General features: G+C 32.4%; 2 long non-coding RNA genes across 2 annotated transcripts; one reads left to right on the forward strand and one right to left on the reverse strand.

Moving 5' to 3' along the window:
- Positions 1–3,265: 3,265 nt before the first annotated feature.
- Positions 3,266–5,271, forward strand: LOC147480689 (uncharacterized). The gene is made up of 5 exons (XR_015205489.1): positions 3,266–3,503; positions 4,204–4,234; positions 4,374–4,602; positions 4,685–4,952; positions 5,040–5,271. It is a non-coding gene; the product is annotated as an uncharacterized LOC147480689 (long non-coding RNA).
- A 1,641-nt stretch (positions 5,272–6,912) lies between these two features.
- LOC147480690 (uncharacterized) lies at positions 6,913–10,293 on the reverse strand. The gene is made up of 3 exons (XR_015205323.1): positions 10,182–10,293; positions 8,289–8,384; positions 6,913–7,222 (listed from the first exon to the last, which is right to left on the reverse strand). It is a non-coding gene; the product is annotated as an uncharacterized LOC147480690 (long non-coding RNA).
- Positions 10,294–12,865: the final 2,572 nt, after the last annotated feature.

A 12,865-nucleotide genomic window follows, 5' to 3' on the forward strand; every position in this document is an offset into this window, starting at 1 on the left:
GTAACTATAATTAGGTGTTAACCTATATCCTAAATCAAGAATGAACATTCAATCTAATCACCAATACATACAAGGAAATGAGAACATACTAGAAACCTCATAAGCAAATCTCAATAGAACTAACCATAAAAGCGTCTCAAAAGGCTTACATCGAAAGTGACCAAACCGATAGATCACTGCATCAAATCAATAGCAACTCAAAACCCAAAATACTAAAAACAAATAAAATCAAACAAAACATAAGAAAACCCAATCATTGAGGAGTGTAGACATGAACATTAGAAAGCCCCACTCCAACCAATGCCTCGACAAGAACAGTAAGTCCAATAGCACCAATACCATCACCATTAGTAACTAAAACAATCGGTTTGGAACAATCATTTTCAGAATTAACACTAACATCATTTGTAGTAGAAATAGTATAAACATTAGGCAATAAAAAACGAAAATAATAACCGTGTTCAGGTTCTTATCTTCAATTTCTTTTCGTGGTAATCGAAGTCTCATCTTCACAAATGTAAACCATTTTCACAAATTCAAAGCTCAAAACGAAAATTTTCAAAAATCAATTTCAAGATCAAAATTTTCTAAGAAATTTGGATTGAAATGAACGGAAATTACCCGAAACAAAAATAAAAGGGGTGAAAACCCTAGATTTCTGAAAAATAATGAATCTAATTTCATATGTCAGATGGCCAATTGGAAGGGAGGGAGAATTATTGACGTTTTGAGATTGGATAGAGTGGGTGTACCTTTTTGGAGTGGGAAAGAGAGAGACAGTGAAGCGGCTACAACAAGCGTGAGTGAGAGAGGGATAACAATTTTAGGGGTTTTTTTTTGTTATTTTAGTTTTACCAAATATTTTAGGTAGGAAGTGAAATTAGCTTGGGCGGGCATATGCCAACAGTTAATAACTCTCGTAGAACCGTCGGGTACCCAGGGAGATGGCAAGATTATACCCGACAGATGGCCAGATTATACCCGACAGACAAAATGCGCAGGGAACTTCCTACACACAGAAGCCGTCGGTTATTCTATATGGCGTTTGTCGGGTAAACCCATTTTTTTGGTAGTGTTTGTAATCCTTTATCCCAAGGATCCTGAGCTAACTTCCCTTTTGGGGAGTTAATCCAACTCATGTGAGGGAAAATAATTGTTGTTGGTTTGGTAGGTTGTTAGTAAGAACAACTAGACCTACATCCTATCCCAAAATGATAGTTTGTGTAGTGTCTAGTTAGGAATCAAGGAATGAGCTTAGAGATAAGTCATTGCTTGATTCTAATTGCTAACATGTATGAGTTTAGAAATGAGCCATACATGTTAGGGATCAAGTTTTCTTCCATTAGGGCTTGTTTATGAGTCTAGGAAGAATCAAATGAACCTTTTCAAATCAACAACTAAATGTTATTTTCACATGAGTAGGATTAGCTCTCCACCTTTTCTTTAGTAAATTGTATTTTGTCTTAGTTGCATATTTCGAATCCTAATGTTTTTCTTTAATGTTTGTGTAGGAAAGAAACCTAGTATTAATATAAACTTACTCACTAGTTCCCTAAGAGTAACAACCAAGTTGTAGTTGTCCTAACCTTTAGGTTGGTTCGATCCTTACTTCAACTTTACGAACGCGAAAATCGTGAGTAAGGAACTTTGAGTTCGCTTTTGCATCAAATTAGAGAGTCAAATCTCTAACGTAGTAAAAAAAAAGCTAATATCAGTGATGTTAGTAGTTTGTGGTAATCTTATTTTAATATCCCTTTTCTTGAAAGTGACTTAGAAAATGTCTACAACATCACCTTTAGAAGTGATGTAAACTTTGTGATGTGGTTTATTCATTCTTTAAAATCACTTAATAAGTGATGTGAAAATTAGAAATATTAAATCATGTTAAAAGTGATTTGTTTTCCAAACCAAACATCACTTTTAAAGTGATGTCCCAAGGTTGTTATTAAATGGACACGTTGCGTATTTTGGGACCATTAGACAATGGCTTTAATAGCTGCCCTAGATTTAGAATTAGATCGACTAGACTTTTGGACCCGTTCAACGAACGGGTCAACGAATGGGGCCTTTTTTATATAGTTTTTTTTTCCAATTTATTATTAATTTTATTATTATGTATATGTATAAAAAATCTTACTTCCAAACTATATTGAAACTCAGACAGTAAATTAATTGATCAAAGTTCTCATCACCAATAATTTGTTAGACTAAAAAGCTATTTTTTTTTTTTTTTTTTTTTTTATCAATAGGGGCAGTGTAGATTAGTTATGTAACTTAATATACACTTTACTAAACATTGAATGGGTGCCGTTTTACTTAATTTATGTAAAGGAAGAAAAAATTAGTAAATACTTTTTTTTGTAAAAAATGTGAAGTAAATAGGTTCCATTATAAAATCATTTCAATAGTTAAATTTTGAATTCGATGACTTTTCCAATTTGAATATGTGCGTGAGAGAAAGCATTTTTTTTTTTTTTATTTTTTTTAATGGGCCTTATAGTGTATTAAGATGTCCAAAATTTGTGGTGTATTTTAATTTTTTGTATTTTAATTGTTAGCTCATGTATACTTAACACGTTTTGTCACTTTAACCAGTTGCATCTCTAATTTCCACACGTGTATTCACGCTCTGATTTTTATAAGATAGCAAATTGGTTAACCTATCAAATGAGTTTATCTTAAAAGTGATTTTATTTTAAAAGTGTCGATTTTCTCCTTAGAGTTTTTATATTTAGTCCTACTGTTAATCACAATATTTTCGGTTGGTCCTCAAGTATGCTGCGTGCATGACATGTGCAGTGTATTGTAGCCATTTCTCATTAAAAAGCGAATGTTAGAAAATGGTCAACTCACAGTCAACTCAGTCAAGTGTCAATTTTAATAAACGAAGAATTGTATACCAACACAATTTGCTATTATAATTAGGACTAAATTAAAGCTAAATCGTTTTGCAGTTCCGGCAGGGCAAGTCTAGGGCAGGCTATCTAGGCAGCCACCAAGGGCCCCCACGTTTTAGCGCAACAAAAGGCCCCCAACAACTGTCCAGAAATAAAGTTTATTAGGGTTTAGGCCGGCCTAGTCCATTTGGGATTTTTGAGGCCCAAAGTCTATTTTTCCACCACTTAACGCATAATGTCTTTATTAATCTACTTAACACGTGGTGTCTAATTTCCACACGTGTAGTCAATTAGTCATATTTGTAACTTATCTCTTGAGCATCTATTTCAGTTAACTTAAGCAAGAAGTGAAGTCAGTCGCTCTTAAAGGTAACTTCTATTTTTCCCATTCTATTCTCTTTTTACAATCCTCTTTATTATTAAAAGTTTTTATTTCTTGGATAATTTGCATCACATGATTGCGCTTTAACTTTGTTATAGCAATTGTGATTGCGAACATGGAATTTTTGCAATTATCATTACTTTCTCAAATTCTAATTGTTGGATTCAGTAAGTAGATTGTGCAAAAGAGAGACTCATCTAAGTCTTCTCAGTAAGCTTCTTCAGGTACTATCTATTCTCTAATTATTATCTTAATTTTTGGTCGGAAAGAATTGTGAGTTTTGGTTGTGTTGTTTTCTAATCCTTAAGCATTTTAATTAGTTCAAGGAAATTCAGCATTCTTAACAGTAGAAGAAGCCCGACCGAAATAATCAGCAAATCAAAACTTTCTTCTTTTCCTCTCTCAAAAGATGAAGATAATGATAGTAGTAATGGACGAAAACCAAATTCTGAATGAAGATGTGTTGGTTAGTCAAAGTTTTGATATATGGTTTAGCATTACAATTTTTTTCTTTGTTTCTGCCAAAGCTTCAAAAGTATGTGATCACTTAAACTTCCAATCCCAGCATCAAAAATGTTTTATGAACTTCAAATTGCAATTTATTGAGGTTCAAAGTGTGGGTACTATGACAATCTACAAAGAGGTAGTTCTTCAATTTTCTGTGTTTTTCGAAAGACCGCAATATTTTTTTTACATTATGAATGAAGATGAATTTGACCATTAGATGGGACTATTTTGATTATTAGAGATAGCCATAGCTTCAATGGAAGAGGCTTGAATTCACTCTAGTTTCCTAATTTGCTATTGTTAAGTGTGTAATGTGTAAAGGGAATCTGGGTGGTTGTGGTTGTTGTGGGACATATTGATATTTTAGTAAATTTTTTTCCCATGTCTTATACGTATTTGTTTTTTATTGTTTTATAGGTTCTTTTGGAATATTTTTCTCAATGGAAGAGTAAGTTTTTTTTTTTTTTTTTTTTTTTTTTTTTTTTTTTTTTTTTTTTTTTTTTTTAATTAAAGTTTATACTGAAGTGAATTTTTATTTATTACTAATGTATTTGTCTCTTTTTTTTTTTTTTTTTTTTTTTTTGCAGGGATTGTGCTTGTAAATTTATGATGTTTTTTAATTCTCCAAATGATATATGGCTGGCAAATAAGTACGCTATTGATAACGGAGAAAGAATTTATGTGTTTGATTTTTTTCAATATCTGATTAAAAAGGTCAAGCAGAAGAGGGTGTTATAGACACTGTGGTGACAATAATCGATATATAAATAGTGAAACTCAAAAGTTGGTTCTCAGTATGAGAAGCCTATTGAATGAGTATGTTTTTTTTAAATCTAATTTTTTATTTTGATTTTTTTTAATTATAATGTTACTAATTTAGGGTTTTTTTTTCTTAAAGTGATTGTGTTCCCTGTCCTGCTATAATGTTGTTTTCCAAAAACGTTCAAGTGGAGAATTAATGTACAAAATTATTATGATAAGAACTTTGATAGAATCAGTTTTGTGGAGTGTACGTGTGAATTTTTTGGTTGAAGTTATTAGGAAGGAAGAACTTCTTCATTTTAAAACAAAGAGCATTGAAGAACTTTATGATGAAGGAAGTTCGAGTGGCCGGAATGTGAAGACTAAAAAAATTTGAAGAAGAAATCGTCATTAAAAGTTGTTAGGTATTTTTTTTATTGCATAAATTTTTTGCTTTGTTTACAGTTTAATTAATATCTTCTGATATTTTTATTTTTTATTTTATTTTTTAGGTCAACAGATTTTGGATGCTCTGTGTACATAGTTTTTGCTTTTGATATGGTGGCTTTGGTAGCTTTAATGACTGTGACGTTGGGTTGTCTTCAGTTGGGGTTAAATACCAACTTGTATTATCTTCTAGCAGACTTGTATCTTTTGTTAGTTTTATCTTTATGTTAGTCTTTTACTTCATAGTCTAGTAATTGTATATTACATTGATGGTTAATCAATGTATTTTGCTTACTCTGTTGGTCCGTTTATGTTTTAAAGTGTTTTTGAATGAGTAGGATACCCCTTTTTTCTTTTTGTTTGAAAATTTCTCAGTCAATCCTCGTGTTCTGATTTTTGTGGATAGAATTAGTCCTATTACCATTTTATATTGTTACTACAACTGCAATAATCCCAGCTAAGAAAGCAGTAGTTGCAATAATCCCAGCTAAGAAAGAAGTAATTGCTAAAGGAGTTTTTTTTTTTATTGGGAAGTTTGTGATAGATCAAGTGGCTGAGCTTTCCCATTCATATTAAACCTATATCCTAGAATATATTTTAGATGCAATGAGCGCGCCAATAGAGGATGAGAATCATTAGGAGCATCAAGTGCTGCAGACAATAAGGAGCACCTATGTTTTGGGGCATTTATAGTAGATAGTGTAACATTGAGCAAGCTTTTCAAAATTATTGTATGTCTTTGCTTCCAAATTCTTCTCAGAAAATGCGTAAGCGCTTTGTCTGCTTTTTTGGAGTCACAAAGAACCTTAAGGAAACAATTATAAGAGACAATATCAGCTGGCTGGGTATTCTTTGCTCCCCATTTTTTTTGAAAATTTGAAAGCCTCTTCTATCTTCCCTTTAAAACATTTTTTGTACAGTTACTTGTCCAGATTAAAATGCTATAAGTTTGAATAGCACATTAACTATCTCCCAACTCCATTAAGCAAACATCTTTTGTACTGTTGTAATGTTACTTGTGCAGATAAAAAAATGCTACAATTCGACGCCCACATACACAGAGAAAGAGTCGTACAGGTTCAGATCAAACTAATTTTTCATAGGTTATAGAGTGAGAAAACAAATATCATTCTCAAAGATGCCAAAACATTTGGGTTCAATTTATAAAGTGAAATCTATTGCACCAATAGAATCTAAAGTTCTAATAGCAGGACCTAATAAAAGTGAGGGTTATATCGTTTATTGTAAGGAGCAGAAGGAGAATAGCCTAGGACTTTACATATTAAAGTTCGTGCTGAACTTCTCGGTAGGTATGTTTCTTTTTTTAAGCGTTGGCTTTCTTGTTTTGTTATTCTTGTTAATTTCCTTTTCTTATGGAAGCGTGGAAGCTGCGGTTTAAGCTTTAATATACATATTTACTTTTCTTATGTTAGTTAACTAGGTATAACCCATGCCTTCGGCACGGCTGTCTTTAGGTTTCTTAAAAAAACAAAGTTAATATATATAATTACTCAATATAATTTGTTTAATGTTCACAAAAAAAAACATATATTCCTATAAGACATGTCAACTTTAACATGTGTAGTTGCAGTTTTTGACTTAATTGAATAATTTTTAATTATATTAATATGAGCTCTTATGGTCAACACAGTACATATTTTTATTTAGATATTTTTTAGCAGGATTTTTTTAAATAAAAAAAAATATAGCTAATTGTTAATGATGTTATTATATCCAATTGATCTACATCTCTAGTGGCCATGCTTATTGGTATAGTTTTTTAAATCATGGAATATGTCTAGAAACTTGACAATGGTATATGTATTTTGCAAAATAGACCTCTTTAATTAAATATATTGCATACAAAGACACAATATATGGTTAAGGAGCTACTTAATGCTTACAATTTGCAAGCAATGCAGCTTGTACAACTATGACTCCCACCAAATATCACCTTCAATAAACTTCATTAAAGATGTGTCTACTTTTTGTACAGATAAAAGTAAAAAACTTTGATGAAATAAAATACACAACAATACAATATTAACCAAATGTGCATTAAGTTAAACTCACTCAATTTCCACAATCCACTTGTATTCGATGGACTATAAGGTTGGTGGTACCTTGTTGTCAAGCCAATGCAAACACCTTATACTAATTTCTCTTGGGCATTCTTGACTGAGACGTGTGTTCGATGCAACTGGGTGAATACCCATTCCAATATATGCATTACCTAGGTGTTGCAGTCCTGTGGAAAAGAATAATGTTAGACTTTAGGAGGCTAAATTTCTCATCTAGGATTATCGGGAAAAAAAGAGCAATTTAACATCGCTAGACTTTAAGCTCGATCAAGTCGACTCAGCTTAGTGAAATTTCCACTATTTGAAAGTACTTATAAAAACAGATATAGCCATCAACAATAGTGTTGTCTTTGTTCCTAGCCATCAACTTAGTCAAATCTCAAAAAGTCTGCACTACAATAACTGTTTTTTGTTCCCAGTTGATTCGAAAATTGTATCGATTTCAAATAACATAAGAATTCTATAATTCATAGATTTTTTTCCCAGCTTTCTTGAGAAGAGTCCTAGGGATTCTTATTGTATTGTGAAAAAGAGATGCAAATGTGTACCTTTAGTCCCAAATTAGGTATGGGGATTGTGAAAACCTATTTACGCTACCTTCTGAAAATTTTGGTTCTACATGACACCGCTCATGAAACCATTTAATCCAACAATGGAGGATGAGTAACGACAACAACACAAAAATGAAATCCTTTCAACAAATTAGTTAGCATATATGATAAAAAAAAAAACACATTCATTTCATTTCAAAATCTATAAAGAAAAGAAAATGACCCTTATCTTGGAAACCACTATTGTGGAAGTCACAAACATACCTTTAAAAAAAAAGGAAAATAAAAAGTCTGACTTCAAATGGTGAAGAGTGACTACAATGAATACACACAAATCATTCCCGAACCAAAAATTGGTTTTATAGACATGTTGTCATTGCTAGCTTCTTATATACCTCTGGTCCATATAATATTCTACTACTTAAAAAACCCTAGCAAGAATCATTAACACCTACCATGCTAGCCACTACTTCTTCCACGAACAAATTCTAACTAAATCAGGGCAAACCATTATGCTTATATGATGACCCTCAATGCAATTAAAATTGAAAACGTGCTAACAAAGAAAACAAAAGTGCTTCCTACCATTTTCTTGGATACATGCTATATAAAAACAAAGTCAAAACATTTTCAATTAATTTAGGATCATAACCCTATTCATCAATAATAGGTTGGTGCTAACCTCGACCAAACACGATATGTCAGCACTCAATGCATGAACACTTCGCGATTGTAATCTTAAGCGCATACATAAACTATTATTCTTAAAGATGTGGACCTGAAAGTATAAGATTCAACAAAAGTTTAGAATGAACATCCACACATAAAAAAATGCTAAACCACAAACACATGAAGTACAAAATTGGTCATATTATGAATAAACAAATTCATTCTTCAACCATATATGAACCACATAAAACAAACTAATATAAATGACACCCAAATGCCTCAACCCCACTAAGCTATATGTATATTAGAAAATAACATATTGAGATAAGGAACATGAGTATTTCTATCCAATATTATCAGGTGAAAGGGAATGCCTGGAGCTCTAGGCTCCCCAAATTGTGTTTTTGATAACAATTTGCCTACGGAGACCAACCGGTTTAAACATGAAACAATGGTCACTACAATTATTAGGAGATGAGATCGAGTATCCCTTGTACAACAATAATCCTCTCATATTATCTTCCTACTCACCCCGCTTTTAAGCTATTATTGTTTTAAGGTTACCACCCCATGCTTTGTGTTGCCCTTCCTCTGCTTAGGTAGTATCGCTTTATGTTTGCCAACCTTTTCAACTACCAACTTGCCTCTCATGAATACACAATTCAGTATGCAAACACGACCACTATATACTATGGCAACCCAAAGGGCATAGTTCTTTTAGTTCAAACCATACTATTTTGCAAACATTTAGAAAAATAATTAAGAAAATCTGACCCATATAGAAACAACATGACAAACCATGGAAAGTATAGTCTTAAGCATACTGGAAAAGAAAAATAAATATGAAACATAACAAAGTCTATGTAAGGATCAAACAACTGCCGGTTGCAAGACTTTGAGTGTACGTGTGATTGGAACAATTAAAATTAGAAATAGGATGCCCATACCATTTCTATGGAATAAAATAAAACCTAGAAGCCTATGTTTTCTTACAATGCTTCTTGTCTCGTTTTAAGGCTCACTCAACCAACTTCTTGTGTTTTGTGTTCTTTCACGGCTCTTTCCTTAATATATGAAGTCAAAGCAATAAATTAAGGAGGAACATCTAAAATTAATGTCATCTTTCACTTTTGCTTTTTTTTTTTTTTTCCAAATCTTTTGGTAAAATAAAGGCTATATAGTATGTAATTTTTTCATGAGTAGTATACCTTGTTTACAAAAAACCAAAGTTTAGAAAAATACTACAAAAATAAAAAGAAAAAGAAAAACATAATTAAGAAACCGTAACTTAAAATGAGCAAGTATGACACTTCACCCCAAAGAAATCTGAGATCCATGAGAACTGATGAAGTGGGATAAGACGTGCTTCAACTCAAATAAAGTACAGTAAGAAACAAAAGTATATAGTCCAATATTCATGCCAACGAAACATTAAAAATCTACCGAGCTTAGTCCTTTCAGAAAGAAAAAATAAAAGAAACAGAAAATTAGTGGTTTAGTAACTATGCAAGGGCTTGTAACGTGTGTTTTGAGTTTATTATCCTTGATAATGCTACTTTTCAAGATAACACTATAAACTCATTCCCAATTCATATTGTCTTCTACTCACTCACCTACACCATCAACATTCATAACTACTCAGAAAATTAGCATGTACTAATTTTTTTAGCTAGATCAAATAATTGCTTATGGATAGTACGTGATGTAAAATAAGTCGTCACTATCACTATCTGAACAATGATGATAAAGATATTCTTAATAGATAAATTCAAACACGCACGATCTAATAAAATTTCATGTGATGTAAGAGAGATACCTCGACAAACGATAGGAACAAAATCGCAAACTACATATTCAAAATTGATATGGCAAAACAATACAACAAAAACTCTATTTAATATCAAACCTGGGTGGATATAAATTATTTGCCATGGAGAGAATACCAGCACCAGTATGTTTCAACTTGGGTTTTATCTCATCTTCAAATTTCGAACCATATATTGATTCGCCACCACCACGACTGTACCCAGTGGGATCTCCACCTTGCACAACAAAAAATCCTCAATAATGCGGTGGAATTTGACATTGTCGTAATAACCTCTTTGAGATAGCTCAATGAAGTTTCTACAAGTTCTTGGAGCATGTTTGTAGTACAACTCGATAGTGAATGGACCCATGGAAGTTTCTAGTGTGACCTCGGTGGTCCATCTTCTACACATGTTGATCTGTACTCAATCCCAACGTGTTAAGATCCAGTCCACAAATGCATGGTTCTGCTAGAGTATAAGTTGACCAACAATGGATGACCTCTTAAGCTTATCAATAGTTTCTACACAATGTAGCACTTGTACTAAAATAAATAGCATAATACGACAAAAAAAATGGAAAAAATACAATTGGTAAAGTACACACTTTTATATAAAAAAAAAGAGAGAATGGGTTAGAGTAGTTAGTTAGGCAACTAAATTGATGCATATTTCATCGGAGTCATTGCTTGAAAAATTGTCCCTATGTAACATTTTAGAAAGACATGTAATAAAATGATGAATCATAGTCCAGATTGCACAAAGTCTGTATAAATAATTGAAGATCAATTTCATCAAATTGATACTAATCAAAGCAAAGGAAGGACTCAAAGACACCATAGTGCTAACCCACAATGATCGCAAATCAAGAAGAGAGAAAGCACAAGTGCTAGTATTCAACATAAACTAATTAGCCCATCTCTCATTTCTCTCTACCTTACTCTTTCTTTCCTTAAGTTTCTAGTTCCAACCAAACCTCAGTAAAAGGCCACTGATTTCTTGTGTTTTTTCTACTAATTTTGTTCCTAATTAAACATACATTTATGTCTCTTTTACTTCTTGTCGTTCTTATCTTTCCCCTGTCTAGCCATTTAGGTAACTTCTCTTAGCATATTTCTTTCTCACGTAGTGCTACATCAAATTATGGCAGAGTGGAAGAAAAAATATTCGGCATTCAGCCCACAAACCACAAAAATAATAAAAATCACATGAATCGCAACCAATACGCACCCAAAAAAAATATATTAAAATGTCAGCCCAAAAGTTATGTGCAATGTAGGAACAAAAATACCTAAATCTATCTGTACACCAGGTTCCCCATAAAATCATGTGCAAACATAAAGGCTTATGTTTCTTCTAGAACATCACTACGCATACCAAAAGCAATGGACAGAGGTGACAAATTGCCACAGTGATTTAATCTTCGATGTACAATCCAAGGACTTCCCTGATGTAACTCTCCTTTCCTCCATTAGAACTGAAATTGTTCGGTAAAGGGAATAATGAAATTCCTACTTAATTAGAACAACAAAAAATATAAAAAGGATCAATCATGGAAACGCGTACATTGAAAAACAGTTTTCACATTTATAGTTATGTACTATCTTGAAACTCATTAGAATTTAGAAAGAGCTATGTACCAAAGAAATTCTGAAATTTGGATGAAAATAAAACAAAATCACAATAATTATATCAAATCCCATAATATTGAACTACTTAAATTTAGGGAATACTTTCGCAATTCGTACCTTTTGAAGACCTTTCATGAGATGGTTACAGCAAGTAACTTTTTGGAAATCAAGAACAGATGGAATATCTCACTAAACATGAGAGTGATTGTGTAGAGGCTTATATTTATAGTGGGAGAGTTAAGAGACTCCATTAGAGGCATTTTCGGTTTTCAAGTCAATAAAGAAGAAGTGAATAGAGATTAGAGAGGGAGTTACGGCAAAGAGAGTTTAATTGCCCAAGAAGTTCATGGTCTTTAAAATTGGGCGGGGGTTTTCTTTTCTAAAATACATGTTTTACTCTTATCCAAGCCCAAGCCCAAGCCGTTCATCTCACTTGAATCCTCCATCATATCTTAGGCCTAAATCCTAATACAATCTTGGCCACCCATTTTTGGAGAAGGCAGTGGGAGAGATGAACAATTTTGGGGCTTTAAACTTGACCTCACCAACCCAACCATAGTAATTAGATGGAAAGCATTAAGGGTTCAAAATATATTGTTTGAGAGAAAACTTTTAGATTTCAAAAGCCATTCAATTCATCCACCCAAAAAAATTCCATTGTATTATGGTGGAAATGGACGTTTCAAAATTTCTTAAATGGTGTAGAAATTTAAATATAACTATTAATACAGCTGTATTTTTTTAGTAATTGATTAACTTTTTTTAATACAATCCTTAAAAGCACTTAATAAATGTCATTAATACTTTTAAATGGCATTGAATAGGAGTTTCAAAATGTTCTAGATCGTACATCTGCCCCAATCTAACTCAGATCCCCACGCGATCTCGACCTCTCTTTGTCTTGCCATTGTGTTTTATTATAATAGATGTATGCTTATATTAGCAACCCATATAAATAGTTACTTGAGCGCCCTAATGCTTTTATAAATCTACATAACCCCAATATAAATCCTACTATTAATCACAATATTTTTGTTTGGTCCTCAAGTATGCTGCGTGCATGACATGTGCAGTGTATTGTAAACATTTTTCATTAAAAAACGAATGTTAGAAAACAGTCAACTCACAGTCAATGCTAATTCAAGTCAGTCAAG

The sequence above is a fragment of the Coptis chinensis genome, chromosome 8, assembly GCF_015680905.1.
Source record: "Coptis chinensis isolate HL-2020 chromosome 8, ASM1568090v1, whole genome shotgun sequence".
Taxonomy (NCBI): Eukaryota; Viridiplantae; Streptophyta; class Magnoliopsida; order Ranunculales; family Ranunculaceae; genus Coptis; species Coptis chinensis.